Genomic DNA, 23,503 nt, shown 5'->3' with positions numbered 1-23,503 from the left:
AGCATCATGTATGCCATGCTGTGCACTCGTCCTGACATAGCTCAGGCAGTGAGTGTAGTAAGCAGATTTCAGGCCAACCCAGGGCAGGAGCATTGGACTGCTGTGAAAAACATACTTAAGTACCTTCAAAGGACAAAAGAGTTTTGTCTGGTGTTCGACGGTAGCTCACTACAGATCCAGGGGTTTACAGATGCCGATTTCCAGTCAGACCCAGATGATAGAAAGTCTACATCTGGATATGTTTTCACGATAGGATCGTGTGCTGTTTGCTGGAAAAGTGGCAAACAGGGGTCCACTACACACTCCACGACCGAGGCCGAATACATTGCCGCAAGTGAGGCTGCCAAAGAAGTTGTGTGGATGAAGAAATTCGTTCACGAGTTGGGAGTTGTTCCGTCTAGCACATCACCCATCCCATTGTTGTGTGACAACAATGGAGCCATTGCTCAGGCTAAGGAGCCACGAGCCCACTCGAAGTCGAAGCACATCGAGAGGAAGTACCACATACTGCGGGAGATTGTTGGTAGAGGGGACGTCCTGATTCAGAAGGTAGCGTCAGCGGAAAATGTAGCAGACCCATTGACAAAGCCACTATCACAGAAAGTGTTTGAGAAACACGTGGAAAGCATGGGACTCCGGCTAGTACCTGATTGGACCTAAGTGCAAGTGGGAGCTGTTAGACAGTTTTGTATGCCCTTAGCTTCAATCAGAATGATGTACTTTATGAGTTTATTGTAAATGAATAAAGATACATATTTGATTCATGTTCCCTTGGTATGTTTCTGTGTAATACCCTTAAACTGGACACTTAATGAGACTCGTGTTAGTTTAGAATGTTCACAGCCGGTGGGTCGGTCTGGGGAGACCTATCCTGACAAGGCTGACACTGTGGTGCCACCAAGTCGGTTGGGGTGGCCTGTCTCAGCTGCCAGGGTGAGACCCTAGGCACATACAGTGTAAGATTAATTGAATCTTTGAACTGGACCAGATTTCCAGTATTGCCCTAGACCTTGGAGATTGATGGGCAAAACTGGAAAGTTACACCCGACCCCTAGACTCGATTATGATACTGCACTAGGTGTCGGATTGGGCTATCTTTGATGTACCACTCAGTGAGATCCTTAGCGGGGGTCAAAACCGGGGTATGTTGGGACAGTCCGAGAATTCATCTGAGTGGGTGATCATAGTGACAGGATCAGCCCCTTTGTCGGACAAAGGTAATGATCGGGGATGCACTCTCACTGATGGAAACCAAGACTGCCGGCAGCCGATTTCAACCGTTGAGATTTGTTTTGCAAAATATATTTTATATAAGATATAAAAGTATATATATGGTTTCTAAAATGTTTGCAAGAAGGTTTTAATTCCCGGGATCCATATGAGTGGAGAGTGCAACACTGTTCCTTGCAGCCGAGGGAGAGGTCCTCTCTTGTCGGGCAGTGTATGATCATTATGGGCTGAGAGGTTAAGTGTAAGACCATTGAGGATAATGCCTGATGGGCTAATCTTGCATCTGCCCACAGTCCCTAGGTGTTACAAGGTGGCTTGGCCCAGGGACCACTTAGTGTAAGTGTTGGGCCCATAGAGCTCATTTGATGGGTTTCAGGGGGTACACTGTCTTCAGCAGTGCATTCGGCCAGGCCTTGTAACAAAGGATGGGCTGAACCCATGTGGCTGATGTGTAGATCAATGCTTGGGTCCCACGCCATACAAGGAAGCCCAACTGGGCAGCAATTTGGAAGGTTTTTTGAGTACATAACCTTAATGGGCCTTAAGCCCATTTCGAACTGGGCTGATTTGATCAGTCATTTAAAGGGGGCGAATTCTGAAGTGGGTCAGCTAAAAGAATTGGGCTTAGACCCTATCCACTCAGAGAGTCCAAGATCTAAATAAGATTTAGATCTGGAAACCTCCTAATTAGATTAGGAAACAACTGATCTGATCTGCAGATAAGATAAGGATTATCCCTTATCACCAAGGGACTTCTAACCCAAATATGATTTGGATTAGCAACTCCTAATCTGATTAAGAGCTGATCCCTTTAAGATTATAAAAGGGAAGGGGGCGGCAGCCATGAAGAACACAATAAGATCAATAGCAATATTCTCTTTAAGAAAGAGAGATTAAGAGATTTCCTGCATACTGCGAATTCTCTTCTGCCGCCACCTTCCTGCCATTGCCATTCCTTCAGTTCGATCTCCAGTTCTTGGGAGCAATCAAGATTGGATCTGGATTTCAATCTTTTGGGAAAAAATTGATTGGAGCTGTACTCACAAGCCGTCCAGTTGATTTTTGCGAAGGGTCAAGTTCTTTTGAAGAACATTGCTGATTCTGCTCCATCCTTCACTGCGCCATCTTTACTGGGAGCTGATTTTGGATCTTTCCTTGGGCGTGAACACCTCCATTGGGAGATAGTATTTCTCCGTATCAGGTATTATCCTCTCCCACTCCTTTTGGTTCAGATCTGGTTCAGTTTATGGTTCAAGATTGATCCCAGAAAATATGATTTTCTAAATAGGGAATACGATTCCCAGTTGAAGGGAGAGATAAAATTTTTGAAATTCGCCCCTTATTCCGCAATCTTTGGGCGTCCATAGGATGGATCTCTCATCCCTTCACCGCTCACGTAGGAGCTTGTGCACGGTTACCAAGGGAGGAAAGCTGCATACACAGTTTTTTCAAGTCTAAAACAATTAATGGAGGGGAGCAACATAATGCATAAAGATCTAAGCGAGCAAAAATTAAACGGGTGCGATCATACCAGCACAAATGCACCGGATCCCATCAGAACTCCGAAGTTAAGCGTGCTTGGGCGAGAGTAGTACTAGGAAGGGTGACCTCCTGGGAAGTCCTCGTGTTGCACCCATATTTTATTAATATTTTATTTCGATATCGTATTTGCAAATTCCATTAATCGTTTCAGCGAGACAAATGGAAACAACGCACCGGATACTCGCACCACTTGCGGGACAATCGTCATTACTGAATGGGAACGGTGCAAGAACCGGGATTTTGGCATTCGGTGTGCATTGTGGGTCCCGCGATAGTATTGCATCTACTCGGGGGTGCGGCAGATCTGAAAAGCAATAACTCCGCTCACGAGGGAGCTTGTGCACGGTTACCAAGGGAGGAGCGCTGCATACACAGTTTTTCAAGTCTAAAACAATTAATGGAGGGGAGCAAAATAGTGCATAAAGATCTAAGCGAGCAAAAATTAAATGGGTGCGATCATTCCAGCATTAATGTACCGGATCCCATCAGAACTCCGAAGTTTAGGGTGCTTGGGCGAGAGTAGTAATAGGATGGGTGACCTCCGGGGAAGTCCTCGTGTTAAACCCCAATTTTATTAATATTTTATTTCGATATCGTATTTGCAAATTCCATTTGTCGTTTCGGCGAGACAAACGCAAACAATGCGCCGAATACTCGGACCATTTGCGGCACGATCGTCATTACTGAATGGGAACCCTGCAAGAACCGGGCTTTTGGCATTCATCGTGCATTGTGGGCCCCGCGATAGTATTGCATCTATCCGGGGGTGCGGCAGATCTGAAAAGCAAACACTCCGCTCACGTAGGAGCTTGTGCACGGTTACCAAGGGAGGAAGGCTGTATACACAGTTTTTTCAACTCTAAAACAATTAACGGAGGGGAGCAAGATAGTGCATAAAGATCTAAGCGAGCATGAATTAAATGGTTGCGATCATACCAGCACTAATGCACCATATCCCATCAGAACATCGAAATTAAGCGTGCTTGGGCTAGAGTAGTAATAGGATGGGTGACCTCCTGGAAAGTCCTCGTGTTGCACCCCAATTTTATTAATATTTTATTTTGATTTCGTATTTGCAAATTCCATTTGTTGTTTCGGCAGGACAACTGGAAACAACGCGTCGTATACTCGGACCACTTGCGGCACGATCGTCATTACTGAATGTGAACGGTGCAAGAACCGGGCTTTTGGCATTCGTCGTGCATTGTGGGCCCCGCGATAATATTACATCTATCCGGGGGTGCGGCAGATCAGAAAAGCAATAACTCCGCTCACGTAGGAGCTTGTGCACGGTTACCAAGGTAGGAAAGCGGAATACACAGTTTTTTCAAGTCTAAAACAATTAATCGAGGGGAGCAAGATAATGCATAAAGATCTAAGCGAGCAAATATTAAATGGGTGCGATCATTCCAGCACTAATATACCGGATCCCATCAGAACTCCGAAGTTAAGCGCGCTTGGGCGAGAGTAGTAGTAGGATGGGTGACCTCCTGGGAAGTCCTCGTGTTGCAACTCAATTTTATTAATATTTTATTTCGATATCGTATTTGCAAATTCCATTTGTCGTTTCGGCGAGACAAACGCAAACAACGCGCCGGATACACGGACCATTTGCGGCACGATCGTCATTACTGAATGGGAACCGTGCAAGAACAGGGCTTTTGGCATTCGTCGTAAATTGTGGGCCCCGCGATATATTGCATCTATCAGGGGGTGCGGCAGATCTGAAAAGCAAACACTCCGCTCACGTAGGAGCTTGTGCACGGTTACCAAGGGAGGAAGGCTGCATACACAATTTTTTCAAGTCTAAAACAATTAATGGAGGGGAGCAAGATAGTGCATAAAGATCTAAGCGAGCATGAATTAAACGGGTGCGATCATACCAGCACTAATGCTCCGGATCCCATCAGAACTCCGAAGTTAAGCGTGCTTGGGCGAGAGTAGTACTAGAATGGGTGACCTCCTGGGAAGTCCTTGTGTTGCACCCCAATTTTATTGATATTTTATTTTGATTTCGTATTTGCAAATTCCATTTGTTGCTTCGGCGAGACCACTGGAAACAACGCGTCGGATACTCGGACCACTTGCGGCACAATCGTCATTTCTGAATGGGAACGGTGCAAGAACCGGGCTTTTGGCATTCGTCGTGCATTGTGGGCCCCGCGATAGTATTGCATCTATCCGAGGGTGCGGCAGATCTGAAAAGCAATAACTCCGCTCACGTGGGAGCTTGTGCACGGTTACCAAGGGAGGAAGGCTGTATGAATAGTTTTTTCAACTCTAAAACAAATGGAGGGGGGGAAGATAGTGCATAAAGATCTAAAAGAGTATGAATTAAACGGTTGTGATCATACCAGCACTAATGCACCGTATCCCATCAGAACTCCGAAGTTAAGCGTGCTTCAGCGAGAGTAGTACTAGGATGGGTGACCGCCAGGGTAGTTCTCGTGTTGCAGCCTAATTTTATTAATATTTTATTTTGATTTCGTATTTGCAAATTCCATTTGTTGTTTCGGCAGGACAACTGGAAACAACGCGTCCGATACTTGGTCCACTTGCGGCACGATCGTCATTACTGAATGTGAACGGCGCAAGAACCGGGCTTTTGGCATTCGTCGTGCATTGTGGGCTCCGCGATAATATTACATCTATCCGGGGGTGCGGCAGATATGAAAAGCAATAACTCCGCTCACGTAGGAGCTTGTTCACGGTTACCAAGTGAGGAAAGCTGCATACACAGTTTTTTCAAGTCTAAAACAATTAATGGAGGGGAGCAAGATAATGCATAAAGATCTAAACGTGCAAGAATTAAACGGGTGCGATCATACCAGCACTAATGCACCGGATCCCATCAGAACTCCGAAGTTAAGCGTGATTGGGCGAGAGTAGTTTCGGATGCGTGACCTCCTGGGAAGTCCACGTGTTGCACCCCAATTTTATTAATATTTCATTTTTGATATCGTATTTGCAAATTCCATTTGTCGTTTCGGCGAGACAACTAGAAACAATGCGCCGGATACTCGGACCATTTGCGGCACGGTCGTCATTACTGAATGGGAACCGTGCAAGAAACGGGCATTTGGCATTCGTCGTGCATTGTGGGCCCCGCGATAGTATTGCATCTATCCGAGGGTGCGGCAGATCTGAAAAGCAATAACTCCGCTAACGTAGGAGGTTGGGCACGGTTACCAAGGGAGGAAGGCTGCATACAAAGTTTTTTCAAGTCTAAAACAATTAATGGAGGGGAGCAAGATAATGCATAAGGATCTAAGCGAGCAAGAATAAAACGGGTGCGATCATACCAGCACTAATGCACCGGATCCCAACAGAACTTCGAAGTTAAGCGAGCTTGGGCGAGAGTAGTACTAGGATGGGTGACCTCCTGTGAAATCCTCGTGTTGCACCCTAATTTTATTAAAATCTTATTTCGAAATCGTATTTGCAAATTCCATTTGTCGTTTCTGCGAGACAACCGCAAACAACGCGCCGGTTACTCAGACCACTTGCGGCACGATCGCCATTACTGAATGGGAACGGTGCAAGAACCGTGCTTTTGGCATTCGTCCTGCATGGTGGGCCCCGCGATAATATTACATCTATCCGGGGGTGCGGCAGATTTGAAAAGCAATAACTCCGCTCACGTAGGAGCTTGTGCACGGTTACCAAGGGAGGAAGGCTGCATACACAGTTTTTTCAACTCTAAAACAATTAATGGAGGGGAGCAAGATAATGCATAAAGATCTAAACGAGCAAGAATTAAACTGGTGCGATCATACCAGCACTAATGCACCGGAGCCCATCAGAACTCCGAAGTTAAGCGTGCTTGGGCGAGAGTTGTACTAGGATGGGTGACCTCTTGGGAAATCCTCGTGTTGCACCCCAATTTTATTAATATTTTATTTTGATATCGTATTTGCAACTTCCATTTGTTGTTTCGGCGAGACAACTGGAAACAACGCGTCGGATACTCGGACCACTTGCGGCACGATCGTCATTACTGAATGGGAACGATGCAAGAACCGGGCTTCTGGCATTCGTCGTGCATTGTGGGCCCCGCGATAGTATTGCATCTATCCGGGGGTGCGGCAAATCTGAAAAACAAACACTCCGCTCACGTGGGAGCTTGTGCACGGTTACCAAGGGAGGAAGGCGGCATACACACTTTTTTCATGTCTAAAACAATTAATGGAGGGGAGCAAAATAGTGCATAAAGATCTAAGCGAGCATGAGTTAAACAGGTGCGATCATATCAGCACTACTGCATCGGATCCCATCAGAACTCCGAAGTTAAGCGTGCTTGGGTGAGAATAGTACTAGGATGGGTGACCTCCTGGGAAGTCTTCGTGTTGCACCCCAATTTTATTAATATTTTATTTTCATTTGTATTTGCAAATTCCATTTGTTGTTTCGGCGAGACAACTGGAAACAACGCGTCGGATACTCGGACCACTTGCGGCATGATCGTCATTACTGAATGGGAACGGTGCAAGAACCGGGCTTTTGGCATTCGTCGTGCATTGTGGGCCCCGCGATAGTATTGCATCTATCCGGGGGTGGGGTAGATGTGAAAAACAAACACTCCGCTCACGTAGGAGCTTGTGCACGGTTACCAAGGGAGGAAGGCGGCATACACTGTTTTTTCAAGTCTAAAACTATTAATGGAGGGGAGAAAGATAGTGCATACAGATCTAAGCGAGCAAGAATTAAACGGGTGCGATCATACCAGCACTAATGCACCGGATCCCATCAGAACTCCAAAGTTAAGCTTGTTTGGGCGAGAGTAGTACTAGGATGGGTGACCTCCTGGGAAGTCCTCGTGTTGCACCCTAATTTTATTAAAATTTTATTTCGATATCGTATTTTCAAATTCCATTTGTCGTTTCAGTGAGAGAACCGCAAACAACGTGCCTGTTACTCGGACCATTTGCAGCACGATCGTCATTACTGAATGGGAACCGTGCAAGAACCGGGCTTTTGGCATTCGTCGTGCATTGTGGGCCCCGCGATAATACAACATCTATCCGGGGGTGCGGCAGATCTGAAAAGCAATAACTCCACTCACGTAGGAGCTTGTACACGGTTACCAAGGGAGGAAGGCTGCATACACAGTTTTTTCAAGTCTAAAACAATTAATGGAGGGGAGCAAAATAGTGCATAAATATCTAAGCGAGCAAAAATTAAATCGGTGCGATCCTTCCAGCACTAATGTACCAGATTCCATCAGAACTCCGAAGTTAAGCGTGCTTGGGCGAGAGTAGTACTAGGATGGGTGACCTCCTGGGAAGTCCTCGTGTTGCACCCCAATTTTATTAATATTTTATTTCGATATCGTATTTGCAAATTCCATTTGTCGTTTCGGCAAGACAACCGCAAACAACACGCCGGATACTCGGACCATTTGTGGCACGATCGTCATTATTGAATGGGAACCGTGCAAGAACCGGGCTTTTGGCATTCGTCGTGCATTGTGGGCCCCGCGATAGTATTGCATCTATCCGGGGGTGCAGTAGATCTGAAAAACAATAACTATGCTCACGTAGGAGGTTGTGCACAGTTACCAAGGGAGGAAGGCTGCATACACAGTTTTTTCAAGTCTATAGCAATTAATGGAGGGGAGCAAGATAATGCATAAAGATCTAAGCGAGAAAGAATTAAACGGGTGCGATCATACCAGCACTAATGCACCGGATCCCATAAAAACTCCAAAGTTAAGCGTGTTTGGGCGAGAGTAGTACTAGGATGGGTGACCTCCTCGGAAGTCCTCCTGTTGCACCCTAATTTTATTAAAATTTTATTTCGATATCGTATTTGCAAATTTCATTTGTCGTTTCAGTGAGACAACCGCAAACAACGTGCCGGTTACTCGGACCATTTGCGGCACGATCGTCATTACTGAATGGGAACCATGCAAGAATCGGGATTTTGGCATTCGTCGTGCATTGTGGGCCCCACGATAGTATTGCATCTATCCGGGGGTGCGGCAGATCTGAAAAGCAATAACTCCGCTCACGTAGGAGCTTGTGCACGGTTACCAAGGGAGGAAGGTTGTATACACAATTTTTTCAACTCTAAAACAATTAATGGAGGGGAGCAAGATAGTGCATAAAATCTAAGCGAGCAAGAATTAAACGGGTGCGATCATACCAGCACTAATGCACCGGATCCCATCAGAACTCCGATGTTAAGCGTGCTTGGGCGATAGTACTATTAGGATGGGTGACCTCCTGGGAAGTCCTCGTGTTGCACCCATATTTTATTTTGATATCGTATTTGCAAATTCCATTTGTCATTTCGGCGAGACAAATGGAAACAACGCGTCGGATTCTCGCACCACTTGCGGGACGATCGTGATTACTGAATGGGAATGGTGCAAGAATCGGGATTTTGGCATTCAGTGCGCTTTGTGGGTCCCGTGATAGTATTGCATCAATTCGGGGGTGCGGCAGATCTGAAAAACAATAACTCCGCTCACGTGAGAGCTTGTGCACGGTTACCAAGGGAGGAGCGCTGCATACACAGTTTTTCAAGTCTAAAACAATTAATGGAGGGGAGCAAAATAGTGCATAAAGATCTAAGCGAGCAAAAATTAAATCGGTGCAATCATTCCAGCACTAATGTACCAGATCCCATCAGAACTTCGAAATTAAGCGTGCTTGGGCGAGAGTAGTACTAGGATGGGTGACCTCTTGGGAAGTCCTCGTGTTGCACCCCAATACACAGTTTTTTCAAGTCTAAAACAATTAATGGAGGGGAGCAAGATAATGTATATATGTATGGAAACCAAGACTGCCGGCAGCAGATTTCAACCGTTGAGATTTGTTTTGCAAAATATATTTTATATAAGATATAAAAGTATATATGTATGGTTTCTAAATTGTTTGCAAGAAGGTTTTAATTCCCGGGATCCATATAAGTGGAGAGTGCAACACTGTTCCTTGCAGCCGAGGGAGAGGTCCTCTCTTGTCGGGCAGTGCATGATCATTATGGGCTGAGTGGTTAAGTGTAAGACCATTGAGGATAATGCCTGATGGGCTAATCTTGCATCTGCCCACAGTCCCTAGGTGTTACAAGGTGGCTTGGCCCAGGGACCACTTAGTGTAAGTGTTGGGCCCATAGAGCTCATTTGATGGGTTTCAGGGGGTACACTGTCTTCAGCAGTGCATTCGGCCAGGCCTTGTAACAAAGGCTGGGCTGAACCCATGTGGCTGATGTGTAGATCAATGCTTGGGTCCCACGCCATACAAGGAAGCCCAACTGGGCAGCAATTTGGAAGGTTTTTTGAGTACATAACCTTAATGGGCCTTAAGCCCATTTCGAACTGGGCTGATTTGATCAGTCATTTAAAGGGGGCGAATTCTGAAGTGGGTCAGCTAAAAGGATTGGGCTTAGACCCTATCCACTCAGAGAGTCCATGATCTAAATAAGATTTAGATCTGGAAACCTCCTAATTAGATTAGGAGACAGCTGATCTTATCTGCAGATAAGATAAGGGTTATCCCTTATCACTAAGGGACTTCTAACCCAAATATGATTTGGATTAGCAGCTCCTAATCTGATTAGGAGCTGATCCCTTTTGAGATTATAAAAGGGGAAGGGGGCGGCAGCCTATTACACAACATCATCAACAACATTTTTCTCTTAAAGAAAGAGAGATTGAGAGATTTCCTGCATACTGCGAATTCTCTCCTGCCGCCACCTTCCTGCCATTGCCATTCCTTCAGTTCGATCTCCAGTTCTTGGGAGTAATCAAGATTGGATCTTGATTTCAATCTTTTGTGAAAAGATTGGTTGGAGCTGTACTCAAGTCGTCCAGTTGATCCTTACGAAGGATCAAGTTCTTTTGAAGAACGTTGCTGATTCTGCTCCACCCTGCACTGCGCCATCTTCAGTGGGAGCAGATTTTGGATCATTCCTTGGGCGTGAACACCTCCATTGGGAGATAGTATTTCTCCGTATCAGGTATAATCCTCTCCCACTCCTTTTGGTTCAGATCTGGTTCAGTTTATGGTTCAAGATTGATCCTTGAAAATATGATTTTCTAAATGGGGAATACGATTCCCAGTTGAAGGGAGAGATAAAATTTTTGAAATTCGCCCCTTATTCCGCAATCTTTGGGCGTCCATAGGATGGATCTCTCATCCCTTCAGTGGTATCAGAGCCATGGTTCAAATCTTGAACCAATTTGTTTCAGATCTGAACCTGCGCAAATGGGCAGAAGGTGTTCTACCCGATTTGCGCAGATATGGGTTTTGGGAAATTTTGTTCCCAAAATTAATGGGCGAATAATCTGAAATTAATTTTATAAATCTGATTGTTATTTAGAATTGTTCTTTATGATTTTCTTGATTTATGGGCTGTTCGTACAAGTGGAGATCGAAATCTTTGTTTGCACAGGGAACCTGCAAGATTTGCAGTTTCCTGATTTATTTATTACATTTGGTCTGTAAATAATTTTTTTTATTTTTAGACTCAATGTATAGGCATTCGATCTGATGTAATAATTAATAGAAATAGAATTTCTATTTTATTTTATTTTGGATCGAAGATGGCGGCACAGAAAGGGAGAAATCGCAGAGAAGAAGTTTTCGCAGATGGGAGAATCGCTATCTGCGATTTGCAGTTTATGAAACTGCATTCTGTGATCTAACCTCTGTTTTGCAGGATGGATTGTACGAACAGCCCTGATTTACTGATTGTTGCTTTTCTTTTATCAGTAATTAATTTTAGATTATTTTCTTGAATTAAAGATTTAATTAAAAATCAAACCCTAGACCCATTCGAACCAAGATTGGTTCAAACTATTTGGACCGAATCTAGGGTTTAATCAAGGCTGAAAGTCAGCCCTAATTTTCCCACTAATGGGCCTAAGGATTGATATTTAATTGAATGGTTAATTCGGCCCAACCTGTAAAGGCCTAGTTTTAAACAATTAAAACTGCTAAAAGCCCAGTTAACCCTTAAAGCTATATGGGTTGAACCGTTCGGCCCATATACCTAGATAATGTTAATGGTTAATATTATGGATTTAAAATGGGCTTTACAGATAATTAATTGATTGGATCAATTTATCCCTGCATGTGATGTATGGATGTGTGATGTGCTACGTACATGGGCCATAAGTACTTGGCCCATGCTCAATTGACAGTGGCTCTTTCGTACACCATGGCTGAATGCACATCATTGCCATGGTGTCCCTTTTGGTCATTGGATGACCTCCCTTAGTGGTGGGCCCAACACCTCATCATGAGGCCTCGTGCGGAACCCTAGCCGATTTAGGCCCACCAAAATCTGGCTTTATGAAAGTCAGTGGGAGCCACTTTGGTTTGACCTAAAGATAAAACTAGGGCGTAATTATCAGTTCCCTCCTGATAATATGAGTGCATGTGATAGGGAGATTCATATGATGAACTCTCTAAAGGCCTTCCATCATTAGCACAAGGATGGGTCCTTCAGTAATGAGGAAACGCACCAGAAAATGGGCTATCCATTTGCTGTTGGGCTTGTCTAAGTGTTTCATAAGATGATAGGGGCGTCATAGACCGATGTGGGAGGGGCTTCACCAGAAAATGGGAACTCTCTCACGGTACCTTGGCGTTCACGAATATGATGGGTAAGCACTCACTGGACAGAAAGGTTTACCTGAAAATGGCTCTGAACCTTGTCTGACAGAGGCTAAAGGGAAAACTCATATGATGAGTGGATATGATCCTTCACAGAAAGGTGATGGGGTTATGCAGCTGAAACAGTTGGCTTCATGCACCCTATGTGATTTCCCACATTTCCAGAGACAACCCGTAGTCTCCGTCACTGAGAAAGGAGAGAAATCTCAGAGATGAATAAATGGAAATGGATCGTAGATTAAAATCCATATCTATGAAATGAACATGAATCAAATTAGGTCATGGACTGATGTTTGCTCTTTTATCAGAAAATGGCAAACGGATGTTTTGCTAAGCTACTTGATGATAACAAGTTGAAAGGCCCAAACTATGCTGACTGGTATAGGAACCTTATGCTGGTCCTTGCTTCTGAAAAACTTGACAAAGTGGCAAAGAATCCTGCCCCGGAGCGTCCGGGAGATAGGGCTTCTGAGGCTCGAAGGAGAGACTATCAAGAATGGGAGGAGAAAAGCTCCCTTGCCTGGTGTTACATCATTTCCTCGCTGGACAATCCGATACCGAGGCAGTTCGATCAGATCGAACTTGCCAAGGACATATTGGACAGTCTCAGGACGATGTATGAAGAGCAGAATCGTTCTACTCGACAAAAGGTCTTGAAACAGTTCATGACCACACAAATGTCCAAGGGCCAACAAGTCCACGACCATTGTCTTCGGATGATGGGATACATCAATGAACTGGAGGCTCTTGGATCCGGGCTGGACCTTGCAACCCAGATAGATGCTATCCTTAACTCTTTGCCTCCTCCCTTTAATCCGTTCATCATGAACTATAACATGAACAAGCTGAATGTCAGCTTACAAGAGCTCAGCAATATGTTGCAAAGAGCTGAAGAACTGATTAAAAAGGATGAGCCTGTAGCCATGCTTGTTGAAACTGGCAAGACAGGCAAGAGAAAGAGGAAGGCAAAGAAGCCTCAAAAGAAAGCCACTAAAAGCAAGAAGCAGAAGAAAGACAAAGCATCGGATGCCTGTCACTTCTGCAAGAAGACCGGCCACTGGAAAAGGAATTGTCCTGCCTACCTGGAATCCAAGAAAGGTAACTTCGAAACTTGTGTTATAGAAACCAATTTATTGGTAGCTTCTGCGTCCTGGTGTATTGACTCCGGGGCTTCAACTCATGCGTGTAACTCACTGCAGGGGTTCAAGGTAAGCAGAAGGCTGAATGAAGGAGAAGTCACACTCTACTTGGGGACTACTGCAACTGTTGCAGCCGCGGCCATAGGAACCGTGGAATTATATTTTAGAGAAGGAAAAATTGTACTAAAAGATTGTCTTTATGTACAAAATTTAAGAAGAAATTTGATTTCTGTCTCAAAACTGTGTGCAGATGGTTATTCTGTCTTCTTTAGTAATACGATTACTATTAAAAGAAACAACAGATTCATCGCATACGGGGAACTGGAGAACGGTCTCTATGTTCTACATCCTTCTCCAGAAACTAACATAACCGAAACTACGTCGGTTGAAAACCCCAAGAAGAGAGCCCGTGATACAGTTAATCCCACGTGTCTGTGGCATTACCGACTTGGCCACATCGGTGTTGACCGAATCACAAGGCAAGATGACGAAATGGCCATTTGACGGTAAGCCTGAAAGATGTACAGGCACACTTGACCTAATACATACTGATGTATGTGGTCCCCTGAGTGTTATGACACGAAATCAACACGTGTATTTCATCACCTTCACAGATGATTTCTCACGATATGGTTACGTGTACCTAATGAGACACAAGTCTGAATCCTTTTAAAAGTTCAAAGAGTTTAGACAAGAGGTCGAGAAACAGTTAGGGAGAGAAATTAAAGCCCTTCGATCCGATCGAGGTGGCGAATATCTCTCTGACGAATTCAGGGACTACTTAAAGGACAATGGGATAGTATCACAATTAGCTCCTCCTGCTACACCACAACTTAACGGTGTTTCAGAGAAGAGGAATAGGACCTTATTAGATATGGTCCAATCGCTTCTCATACACTCAGAGTTACCCACATCCTTTTGGGGTTACGCATTAGAGACTGCGATTTACGTGCTGAATCGGGTTCCAACCAAATCGGTTCCGAATACTCCATATGAACTTTGGACCGGAAAGAAACCAAGTGTCAGACACTTGAAGATTTTGGGTTGTCCAGCACACGTTAAAAGAACGAGTGCAGACAAGTTGGAATCTAAGACCAGCCGTTGCCTATTTGTAGGCTACCCAAAAGGCTCTGTAGGTTACATTTTCTATGACCCAAGTGAGCAGAAAGTGTTTTGCAGTCGAAATGCGCAATTCTTGGAAACCGACTATATCCTGGACACCCATCGTCAGGAAGTTGTTCTTGATGAGGAGAGCTCAGGAGCAGTGGGAGATGTCCCACAAGTTCCAAGTAGTGACCAACTTAGAAGATCCACTCGGGCATCTAGGCCACCAGTCCGTTATGGTTATGACCAGGATAGTTACCTGGTGGAAACCTTGACTAGTGAGGAGGATCCCGTGACTTACGCGGAAGCTATGTTGGAAATAGATTCCCAGAAGTGGGTGGAGGCCATGAGGGCAGAGATGGACTCAATGGAGACCAATGGAGTATGGACTCTAGTAGATCCGCCCTCCGGGGTAAAAGGCAATCGGTTGCAAATGGATTTACAAGAGGAAGAAGGGCCCCTATGGTAAAGTTGAGACCTTCGAGGCTCGTCTGGTGGCGAAAGGGTACACTCAGAAACAGGGCATCGATTATGAGGAAACCTTGCTTGGCCGAGAGTAGTACTAGGATGGGTGACCTCCTGGGAAGTCCTCGTGTTGCACCCCAATTTTATTAATATTTAATTTTGATTTGTATTTGCAAATTTCATTTGTTGTTTCGGCGAGACAACTGGAAACAACGCGTTGGATACTCGGACCACTTGTAGGACGATCGTCATTACTGAATGGGAACGGTGCAAGAACCGGACTTTCGGCATTCGTCATGCATTGTGGGCCCCGTGATAGTATTGCATCTATCCGGGGGTGCGGCAGATCTGAAAAAAAAACACTCCGCTCACGTAGGAGTTTGTGCACGGTTACCAAGGGCGGAAAGCTGCATACGCAGTTTTTTCAAATCTAAAACAATAAATGGAGGGGAGCAAGATAGTGCATAAAGATCTAAGCGAGCATGAATTAAACGGGTGCGATCATACCAGCACTAATGCACCGGAACCCATCAGAACTCCGAAGTTAAGTGTGTTTGGGCGAGAGTAGTATTAGGATGGGTGTAGTCCTTGGAAGTCCTCGTGTTGCAACCCAATTTTTTTAATATTTTATTTTGATTTGTATTTGCAAATTCCATTTGTTGTTTCGGCGAGACAACTGGAAACAACGCGTCGGATACTCGGACCACTTGCGGCACGATCGTCATTACTGAATGGGAACGGTGCAAGAACCGGGCTTTCGGCATTCGTCGTGCATTGTGGGCCGCGCGATAGTATTGCATCTCTCCGGGGGTGTGGCAGATCTGAAAAGCAAACACTCCGCTCACGTAGGAGCTTGTGCACAGTTACCAAGGGAGGAAAATTGCATACACAGTTTTTTCAAATCTAAAACACTAAATGGAGGGGAGCAAGATAGTGCATAAAGATCTAAGCGAGCATGAATTAAACGGGTGCGATCATACCAGCACTAATGCACCAGATCCCATCAGACTCCGAAGTTAAGTGTGCTAGGGCGAGAGTAGTACTAGGAAGGATGACCTCCTGGGAAGTCCTCGTGTTGCACCCCAATTTTATTAATATTTTATTTTGAATTCGTATTTGCAAATTCCATTTGTTGTTTCGGCGAGACAACTGGAAACAACGCGTCGGATACTCGGACCACTTGCGGCACGATCGTCATTACTGAAAGGAAACGGTGCAAGAACCGGGCTTTCGGCATTCGTCGTGCATTGTGGGCCCCGCGATAGTGTTGCAGCTATCCGGGGGTGCGGCAGATGTCAAAAACAAACACTCCGCTCACGTGGGGGCTTGTGCACGGTTACCAAGGGAGGAAGGCGGCATACACAGTTTTTTCAAGTCTAAAACAATTAATGGAGGGGAGGAAGATAGTGCATAAAGATCTAAGCGAGCATGAATTAAACAGTTGCGATCATACCAGCACCAATGCACCGGATCCCATCAGAACTCCAAAGATAAGCGTGCTTGGGCGAGAGTAGTACTAGGATGTGTGACCTCCTGGGAAGTCCTCGTGTTGCACCCCAATTTTATTAATATTTTATTTTGATATCAAATTTGCAACTTCCATGTGTTGTTTCGGCAAGACAACTGGAAACAACGCGTCGGATACTCGGACCACTTGCGGCACGATCGCCATTACTGAATGGGAACGGTGCAAGATACGGGCTTTTGGCATTCGTCGTGCATTGTGGGCCCCGTGATAGTATTGCATCTATCCGGGGGTGCGGCAGATCTGAAAAACAAACACTCCGCTCACGTAGGAGTTTGTGCACGGTTACCAAGGGAGGAAGGTGGCATACACAGTTTTTTCAAGTCTAAAACAATTAATGGAGGGGAGCAAAATAGTGCCTAAAGATCTAAGCGAGCATGAATTAAACGGGTGCGATCATACCAGCACTAATGAACCGGATCCCATTAGAACTCCGAAGTTAAGCGTGCTTGGGTGAGAGTAGTATTAAGATGGGTGACCTCCTAGGAAGTCCTCGTGTTGCACCCCAATTTTATTAATATTTTATTTTGATATCGTATTTGCAACTTCCATTTGATGTTTCGGCGAGACAACTGGAAACAACGCGTCGGATACTCGGACCACTTGCGGCACGATCATCATTACTGAATGGGAACGGTGCAAGAACCGGGCCTTCGGCATACGTCGTACATTGTGGGCCCCGCGATAGTATTGCATCTATCCGGGGGTGCGGCAGATGTGAAAAACAAACACTCCGCTCACGTAGGAGCTTGTGCACGGTTACCCTGGGAGGAAGGCGGCATACACAGTTTTTTCAAGTCTAAAACAATTAATGGAGGGGAGCAAGATAATGCATAAAGATCTAAGCGAGCAACAATTAAACGGGTGCGATCATACCAGCACTAATGCCCCAGATCCTATCAGAACTCCGAAGTTAAGCGTGATCGGGCGAGATAGTACTAGAATGGGTGACCTCCTGGGAAGTCCTCCTGTTGCACCCATATTTTATTAATATTTTATTTCGATATCGTATTTGCAAATTCCATTTATCGTTTTGGCGAGACAAATTGTAACAACGCGCCAGATACTCGGACCACTTGCGGGACAATCGTCATTACTGAATGGGATCGGTGCAAGAAATGGGATTTTGGCATTCGGTGTACATTGTGGGCCTCGCGATAGTATTGCAGCTATCCGGGGGTGCGGCAGATGTGAAAAACAAACACTCCACTCACGTAGGGGCTTGTGCACGGTTACCAAGGGAGGAAGGCGTCATACACAGTTTTTTCAAGTCTAAAACAATTAATGGAGGGGAGCAAGATAGTGCATAAAGATCTAAGCGAGAGTAGTACTAGGATGGGTGACCGCCTGGAAAGTCCTCGTGTTGCACCCCAATTTTATTAATATTTTATTTTGATTTGTATTTGCAAATTCCATTTGTTGTTTCGGCGAGACAACTAGACACAACGCGTCGGATACTCGGACCACTTGCGGCACGATCGCCATTACTGAATGAGAACGGTGCAAGAACCGGGCTTTTGGCATTCGTCGTGCATTGTGGGCCCCACGATAGTATTGCATCTATCCGGGGGTGCGGCAGATCTCGAAAGCAAACACTCCGCTCCCGTAGGAGTTTGTGCACGGTTACCAAGGGTGGAACGCGGCATACACAGTTTTTTCAAGTCTAAAACAACTAATGGAGGGGAGCAAAATAGTGCATAAAGATCTTAGCGAGCATGAATTAAACGGGTGCGATCATACCAGCACTAATGCACCGGATCCCATCAGAACTTCGAAGTTAAGCGTGCTTGGCCGAGTGTAGTACTAGGATGGGTGACCTCTTTGGAAGTCCTCGTGTTCCACCTAAATTTTATTAATATTTTATTTTGATTTCGTATTTGCAAATTCCATTTGTTGTTTAGGCGAGACAACTGGAAACAACTCGTCGGATAGTCAGACCATTTGCGGCACGATCGTCATTACAGAATGGGAACCGTGCAAAAACCGTGCTTTTGGCATTCGTCGTGCTTCGTGGGCCCCGTGATAGTATTGCATTTAACCGGGGGTGCGGCAGATCTGAAAAGCAAACACTCCGCTCACGTAGGAGCTTGTGCACGGTTACCAAGGGAGGAAGGCTGCATACACAGTTTTTTCAAGTCTAAAACAATTAATGGAGGGGAGCAAGATAGTGCACAAAGATCTAAGCGAGCATGAATTAAATGGGTGCGATCATACCGGCACTAATTCACCGGATCCCATCAGAACTCCGAAGTTAAGCGTGCTTGGCCGAGAGTAGTACTTGGTTGGGTGACCTCCTGGGAAGTCCTCGTGTTGCATCACAATTTTATTAATATTTTATTTTGATTTGTATTTGCAAATTCCATTTGTTGTTTCGGCGAGACAACTGGAAACAACGCGTTGGATACTCGGACCACTTGCGGCACGATCGCCATTACTGAATGGGAACGGTGCAAGAACCGGGCTTTTGGCATTCGTCGTGCATTGTGGGCCCCGCGATAGTATTGCATCTATCCGGGGGTGCGGCATATGTGAAAAACATACACTCCGCTCACGTAGGAGCTTGTGCACGGTTACCCAGGTAGGAAGGCGGCATACACAGTTTTTTCAAGTATAAAACAATTAAAGGAGGGGAGCAAGATAATGCATAAAGATCTAAGCGAGCAAGTATTAAACGGGTGCGATCATACCTGCTCTAATGAACCGGATCCCATCAGAACTCCGAAGTTAAGCGTGCTTGGGCGAGAGTAGTACTAGAATGGGTGACCTCTTGGGAAGTCCTCGGGTTGGACCCATATTTTAATAATATTTTATTTCGATATCGTATTTGCAAATTCCATTTATCGTTTCGGCGAGACAAATGGAAACAATGCACCGAATACTCGGACCACTTGCGGGACAATCGTCATTACTGAATGGGAACGGTGCAAGAACCAGGATTTTGGCATTCGGTGTGCATTGTGGGTCCCGCGATAGTATTGCATCTATTCGGGGGTGCGGTAGATCAGAAAAGCAATAACTCCGCTCACGTGGGAGCTTGTGCACGGTTACCAAGGGAGGAGTGCTGCATACACAGTTTTTTAAGTTTAAACAATTAATGGAGGGTAGCAAAATAGTGCATAAAGATCTAAGCGAGCAAAAATTAAATGGGTGCGATCATTCCAGCACTAATGTACCGGATTCCATCAGAACTCCGAAGTTAAGTGTGCTTGGGCGAGAGTAGTACTACGATGGGTGACCTCCTCGGAAGTCCTCGTGTTGCACCCCAATTTTATTAATATTTTATTTCGATATCGTATTTGCAAATTCCATTTCTCGTCACTACTGAATGGGAACGGTGCAAGAACCGGGCTTTTGGCATTCGTCGTGCATTGTGGGCCCCGTGATAGTATTGCAGCTATCCGGGGTCCGGCAGATCTGAAAAGCAAACACTCCGCTCACATAGGAGCTTGTGCACGGTTACCAAGGGAGGAAGGCTGCATACACAGTTTTTTCAAATCTAAAACAATTAATGGAGGGGAGCAAGATAGTGCATAAAGATCTAAACGAGCATGAATTAAACGGGTCGGATACACGGACCATTTGTTGTTTCGGCGAAAAAACTGGAAACAACGCGTCGGATACCCGGACCACTTGCGGCACGATCGTCATTACTGAATGGGAACGGTGCAAGAACCGGGTTTTCGGCATTCGTCGTGCATTGTGGGCCCCACGATAGTATTGCATCTATCCAGGAGTGCGGCAGATCTGAAAAGCAAACACTCCGCTCACGTAGGAGCTTGTGCACGGTTACCAAGGGAGGAAAGCTGCATACACAGTTTTTTCAAATCTTTAACAATAAATGGAGGGGAGCAAAATAGTGCATAAAGATCTAAGCGAGCATGAATTAAACGGGTGCGATCATACCAGCACCAATGCACCGGATCCCATCAGACTCCGAAGTTAAGTGTGCTGGAGTGAGAGTAGTACTAGGAAGGATGACCTCCTGGGAAGTCCTCGTGTTGCACCCCAATTTTATTAATATTTTATTTTGATTTCGTATTTGCAAATTCCATTTGTTGTATCGGCGAGAGAACTGGAAACAACGCGTCGGACACTCGGACCACTTGCGGCACGATCGTCATTACTGAATGGGAACGGTGCAAGAACCGGGCTTTCGGCATTCGTCGTGCATTATGGGCCCCGCGATAGTATTGCATCTATCCGGGGGTGCGGCAGATCTGAAAAGCAAACACTCCGCTCGCGTAGGAGCTTGTGCTCGGTTACCAAGGGAGGAAAGCTGCATACACAGTTTTTTCAAATCTAAAACAATAAATGGAGGGGAGCAAGATAGTGCATAAAAATCTAAGTGAGCATGAATTAAACGGGTGCGATCACACCAGCACTAATGCACCGGATCCCATCAGACTCCGAAGTTAAGTGTGCTGGGGAGATAGTAGTACTAGGAAGGATGACCTCCTGGGAAGTCCTCGTGTTGCACCCCAATTTTATTAATATTTTATTTTGATATCGTATTTGCAACTTCCATTTGTTGTTTCGGCGAGACAACTGGAAACAACGCGTCGGATACTCGGACCACTTGCGGCACGATCGCCATTACTAAATGCGAACGGTGCAAGAACCGGGCTTTTGGCATTCGTCGTGCATTGTGGGCCCCGCGATAGTATTGCATCTATCCGGGGGTGCGGCAGATCTGGAAAGCAAACACTCCGCTCCCGTAGGAGTTTGTGCACGGTTACCAAGGGTTGAACGCGGCATACACAATTTTTTCAAGTCTAAAACAATTAATGGAGGGGAGCAAAATAGTGCATAAAGATCTTAGCGAGCATGAATTAAACGGGTGCGATCATACCAGCACTAATGCACCGGATCCCATCAGAACTTCGAAGTTAAGCGTGCTTGGCCGAGAGTAGTACTAGGATGGGTGACCTCTTTGGAAGTCCTCGTGTTCCACCTAAAATTTATTAATATTTTATTTTGATTTCGTATTTGCAAATTCCATTTGTTGTTTCGGCGAGACAACTGGAAACAACTCGTCGGATAGTCGGACCATTTGCGGCACGATCGTCATTATAGAATGGGAACCGTGCAAAAACCATGCTTTTGGCATTCGTCGTGCATCGTGGGCCCCGTGAAAGTATTGCATTTATCCGGGGGTGCGGCAGATATGAAAAGCAAACACTCCGCTCACGTAGGAGCTTGTGCACGGTTACCAAGGGAGGAAGGCTGCATACACAGTTTTTTCAAGTCTAAAACAATTAATGGAGGGGAGCAAGATAGTGCATAAAGATCTAAGCGAGCGTGAATTAAATGGGTGCGATCATACCGGCACTAATTCACCGGATCCCATCAGAACTCCGAAGTTAAGCGTGCTTGGCCGAGAGTAGTACTTGGTTGGGTGACCTCCTGGGAAGTCCTCGTGTTGCATCACAATTTTATTAATATTTTATTTTGATTTGTATTTGCAAATTCCATTTGTTGTTTCGGCGAGACAACTGGAAACAACGCGTCGGATACTCGGACCACTTGCGGCACGATCGTCATTACAGAATGGGAACCATGCAAAAACCGTGCTTTTGGCATTCGTCGTGCATTGTGGGCCCTACGATAGTATTGCATGTATCCGGAGGTGCGGCAGATCTGAAAAGCAAACACTCCGCTCACGTAAGAGCTTGTGCACGGTTACCAAGGGAGGAAGGATGCATACACAATTTTTTCATGTCTAAAACAATTAAGGGAGGGGAGCAAGATACTGCATAAAGATCTAAGCGAGCATGAATTAAATGGGTGCGACCATACCAGCACTAATGCACCGGATCCCATCAGCACACCGAAGTTAAGCGTGCTTGGCCGAGTGTAGTACTAGAATGGGTGACCTCCTGGAAAGTCCTCGTGTTGCACCCCAATTTTATTAATATTTTATTTTGATTTGTATTTGCAATTTCCTTTTGTTGTTTCGGCGAGACAACTGGAAACAACGCGTCGGATACTCGGACCACTTGCGGCACGATCGCCGTTACTGAATGAGAACGGTGCAAGAACCGGGCTTTTGGCATTCGTCGTGCATTGTGGGCCCCGCGATAGTATTGCAGCTATCCGGGGGTGCGGCAGATGTGAAAAACAAACACTCCGCTCATGTAGGGGCTTGTGCACGGTTACCAAGGGAGGAAGGCGGCATACACAGTTTTTTCAAGTCTAAAACAATTAATGGAGGGGAGCAAGATAGTGCATAAAGATCTAAGCGAGCATGAATTAAACGGTTGCGATCATACCAGCACTAATGCACCGGATCCCATCAGAACTCCGAAGTTTAGTGTGATTGGCCGAGTGTCGTACTAGGATGGGAGACCTCCTGGAAAGTCCTCGTGTTGCACCCCAATTTTATTAATATTTTATTTTGATTTGTATTTGCAAATTCCATTTGTTGTTTCGGCGAGACAACTGGAAACAACGCGTCGGATACTCGGACCACTTGCGGCACGATCGCCATTACTGAATGGGAACGGTAAAAGAACCGGGCTTTTGGCATTCGTCGTGCATTGTGGGCCCCGCGATAGTATTGCATCTATCCGGGGGTGCGGCAGATGTGAAAAACATACACTCCGCTCACGTAGGAGCTTGTGCACGGTTACCAAGGGAGGAAGGCGGCATACACAGTTTTTTCAAGTATAAAACAATTAATGGAGGGGAGCAAGATAGAGCATAAAGATCTAAACGAGCATGAATTAAATGGGTGCGATCATACCAGCACTAATGCACCGGATCCCATCAGAACTCCGAAGTTAATCGTGCCTGGGAGAGAGTAGTACTAGGATGGGTGACCTCCTGGGGAGTCCTCGTGTTGCACCCCAATTTTATTAATATTTTATTTTGATATCGTA

General features: G+C 45.5%; 10 non-coding genes and 21 pseudogenes across 10 annotated transcripts; all 31 read left to right on the top strand.

Annotated features, from left to right (window-relative positions):
• The first annotated feature begins 2,747 nt into the window (after positions 1–2,747).
• On the top strand, positions 2,748–2,866 carry LOC148800468 (5S ribosomal RNA). Its single transcript, XR_016072749.1, has one exon. It is a non-coding gene; the product is annotated as a 5S ribosomal RNA (ribosomal RNA).
• A 354-nt stretch (positions 2,867–3,220) lies between these two features.
• Positions 3,221–3,339, top strand: LOC148800467 (5S ribosomal RNA; annotated as a pseudogene).
• Positions 3,340–3,694: 355 nt separating this feature from the next.
• LOC148800466 (5S ribosomal RNA) lies at positions 3,695–3,813 on the top strand (annotated as a pseudogene).
• Positions 3,814–4,168: 355 nt separating this feature from the next.
• Positions 4,169–4,287, top strand: LOC148800465 (5S ribosomal RNA; annotated as a pseudogene).
• A 354-nt stretch (positions 4,288–4,641) lies between these two features.
• On the top strand, positions 4,642–4,760 carry LOC148800464 (5S ribosomal RNA). Its single transcript, XR_016073010.1, has one exon. It is a non-coding gene; the product is annotated as a 5S ribosomal RNA (ribosomal RNA).
• A 352-nt stretch (positions 4,761–5,112) lies between these two features.
• Positions 5,113–5,231, top strand: LOC148800463 (5S ribosomal RNA; annotated as a pseudogene).
• A 355-nt stretch (positions 5,232–5,586) lies between these two features.
• Positions 5,587–5,704, top strand: LOC148800462 (5S ribosomal RNA; annotated as a pseudogene).
• A 356-nt stretch (positions 5,705–6,060) lies between these two features.
• Positions 6,061–6,179, top strand: LOC148800461 (5S ribosomal RNA). Its single transcript, XR_016070262.1, has one exon. It is a non-coding gene; the product is annotated as a 5S ribosomal RNA (ribosomal RNA).
• Positions 6,180–6,534: 355 nt separating this feature from the next.
• Positions 6,535–6,653, top strand: LOC148800460 (5S ribosomal RNA). Its single transcript, XR_016069017.1, has one exon. It is a non-coding gene; the product is annotated as a 5S ribosomal RNA (ribosomal RNA).
• Positions 6,654–7,008: 355 nt separating this feature from the next.
• On the top strand, positions 7,009–7,127 carry LOC148800459 (5S ribosomal RNA; annotated as a pseudogene).
• A 354-nt stretch (positions 7,128–7,481) lies between these two features.
• On the top strand, positions 7,482–7,600 carry LOC148800458 (5S ribosomal RNA). The gene has a single exon (XR_016069194.1). It is a non-coding gene; the product is annotated as a 5S ribosomal RNA (ribosomal RNA).
• Positions 7,601–7,955: 355 nt separating this feature from the next.
• Positions 7,956–8,074, top strand: LOC148800457 (5S ribosomal RNA; annotated as a pseudogene).
• Positions 8,075–8,429: 355 nt separating this feature from the next.
• On the top strand, positions 8,430–8,548 carry LOC148800456 (5S ribosomal RNA; annotated as a pseudogene).
• A 354-nt stretch (positions 8,549–8,902) lies between these two features.
• On the top strand, positions 8,903–9,021 carry LOC148800455 (5S ribosomal RNA; annotated as a pseudogene).
• A 343-nt stretch (positions 9,022–9,364) lies between these two features.
• LOC148800454 (5S ribosomal RNA) lies at positions 9,365–9,483 on the top strand (annotated as a pseudogene).
• Positions 9,484–15,593: 6,110 nt separating this feature from the next.
• On the top strand, positions 15,594–15,712 carry LOC148800453 (5S ribosomal RNA; annotated as a pseudogene).
• Positions 15,713–16,066: 354 nt separating this feature from the next.
• On the top strand, positions 16,067–16,184 carry LOC148800452 (5S ribosomal RNA; annotated as a pseudogene).
• A 355-nt stretch (positions 16,185–16,539) lies between these two features.
• Positions 16,540–16,658, top strand: LOC148800451 (5S ribosomal RNA; annotated as a pseudogene).
• A 355-nt stretch (positions 16,659–17,013) lies between these two features.
• LOC148800450 (5S ribosomal RNA) lies at positions 17,014–17,132 on the top strand. The gene has a single exon (XR_016070792.1). It is a non-coding gene; the product is annotated as a 5S ribosomal RNA (ribosomal RNA).
• A 355-nt stretch (positions 17,133–17,487) lies between these two features.
• LOC148800449 (5S ribosomal RNA) lies at positions 17,488–17,605 on the top strand (annotated as a pseudogene).
• Positions 17,606–18,351: 746 nt separating this feature from the next.
• Positions 18,352–18,470, top strand: LOC148800448 (5S ribosomal RNA; annotated as a pseudogene).
• A 355-nt stretch (positions 18,471–18,825) lies between these two features.
• On the top strand, positions 18,826–18,944 carry LOC148800447 (5S ribosomal RNA). Its single transcript, XR_016070058.1, has one exon. It is a non-coding gene; the product is annotated as a 5S ribosomal RNA (ribosomal RNA).
• Positions 18,945–19,298: 354 nt separating this feature from the next.
• Positions 19,299–19,417, top strand: LOC148800446 (5S ribosomal RNA; annotated as a pseudogene).
• A 353-nt stretch (positions 19,418–19,770) lies between these two features.
• LOC148800445 (5S ribosomal RNA) lies at positions 19,771–19,889 on the top strand. Its single transcript, XR_016070691.1, has one exon. It is a non-coding gene; the product is annotated as a 5S ribosomal RNA (ribosomal RNA).
• A 625-nt stretch (positions 19,890–20,514) lies between these two features.
• On the top strand, positions 20,515–20,632 carry LOC148800444 (5S ribosomal RNA; annotated as a pseudogene).
• Positions 20,633–20,987: 355 nt separating this feature from the next.
• LOC148800443 (5S ribosomal RNA) lies at positions 20,988–21,105 on the top strand (annotated as a pseudogene).
• A 355-nt stretch (positions 21,106–21,460) lies between these two features.
• LOC148800442 (5S ribosomal RNA) lies at positions 21,461–21,579 on the top strand (annotated as a pseudogene).
• Positions 21,580–21,934: 355 nt separating this feature from the next.
• LOC148800441 (5S ribosomal RNA) lies at positions 21,935–22,053 on the top strand. The gene has a single exon (XR_016070056.1). It is a non-coding gene; the product is annotated as a 5S ribosomal RNA (ribosomal RNA).
• Positions 22,054–22,407: 354 nt separating this feature from the next.
• On the top strand, positions 22,408–22,526 carry LOC148800440 (5S ribosomal RNA; annotated as a pseudogene).
• Positions 22,527–22,880: 354 nt separating this feature from the next.
• Positions 22,881–22,999, top strand: LOC148800439 (5S ribosomal RNA; annotated as a pseudogene).
• A 354-nt stretch (positions 23,000–23,353) lies between these two features.
• On the top strand, positions 23,354–23,472 carry LOC148800438 (5S ribosomal RNA). The gene has a single exon (XR_016070279.1). It is a non-coding gene; the product is annotated as a 5S ribosomal RNA (ribosomal RNA).
• Positions 23,473–23,503: the final 31 nt, after the last annotated feature.

This window comes from Nelumbo nucifera, chromosome 4 (assembly GCF_055504915.1).
Source record: "Nelumbo nucifera cultivar China Antique chromosome 4, China Antique-T2T, whole genome shotgun sequence".
Lineage (NCBI taxonomy): Eukaryota > Viridiplantae > Streptophyta > Magnoliopsida > Proteales > Nelumbonaceae > Nelumbo > Nelumbo nucifera.
The sequence above is the reverse complement of the archived record's forward strand: the minus strand, read 5'-3'. Positions and strand labels throughout refer to the sequence as shown.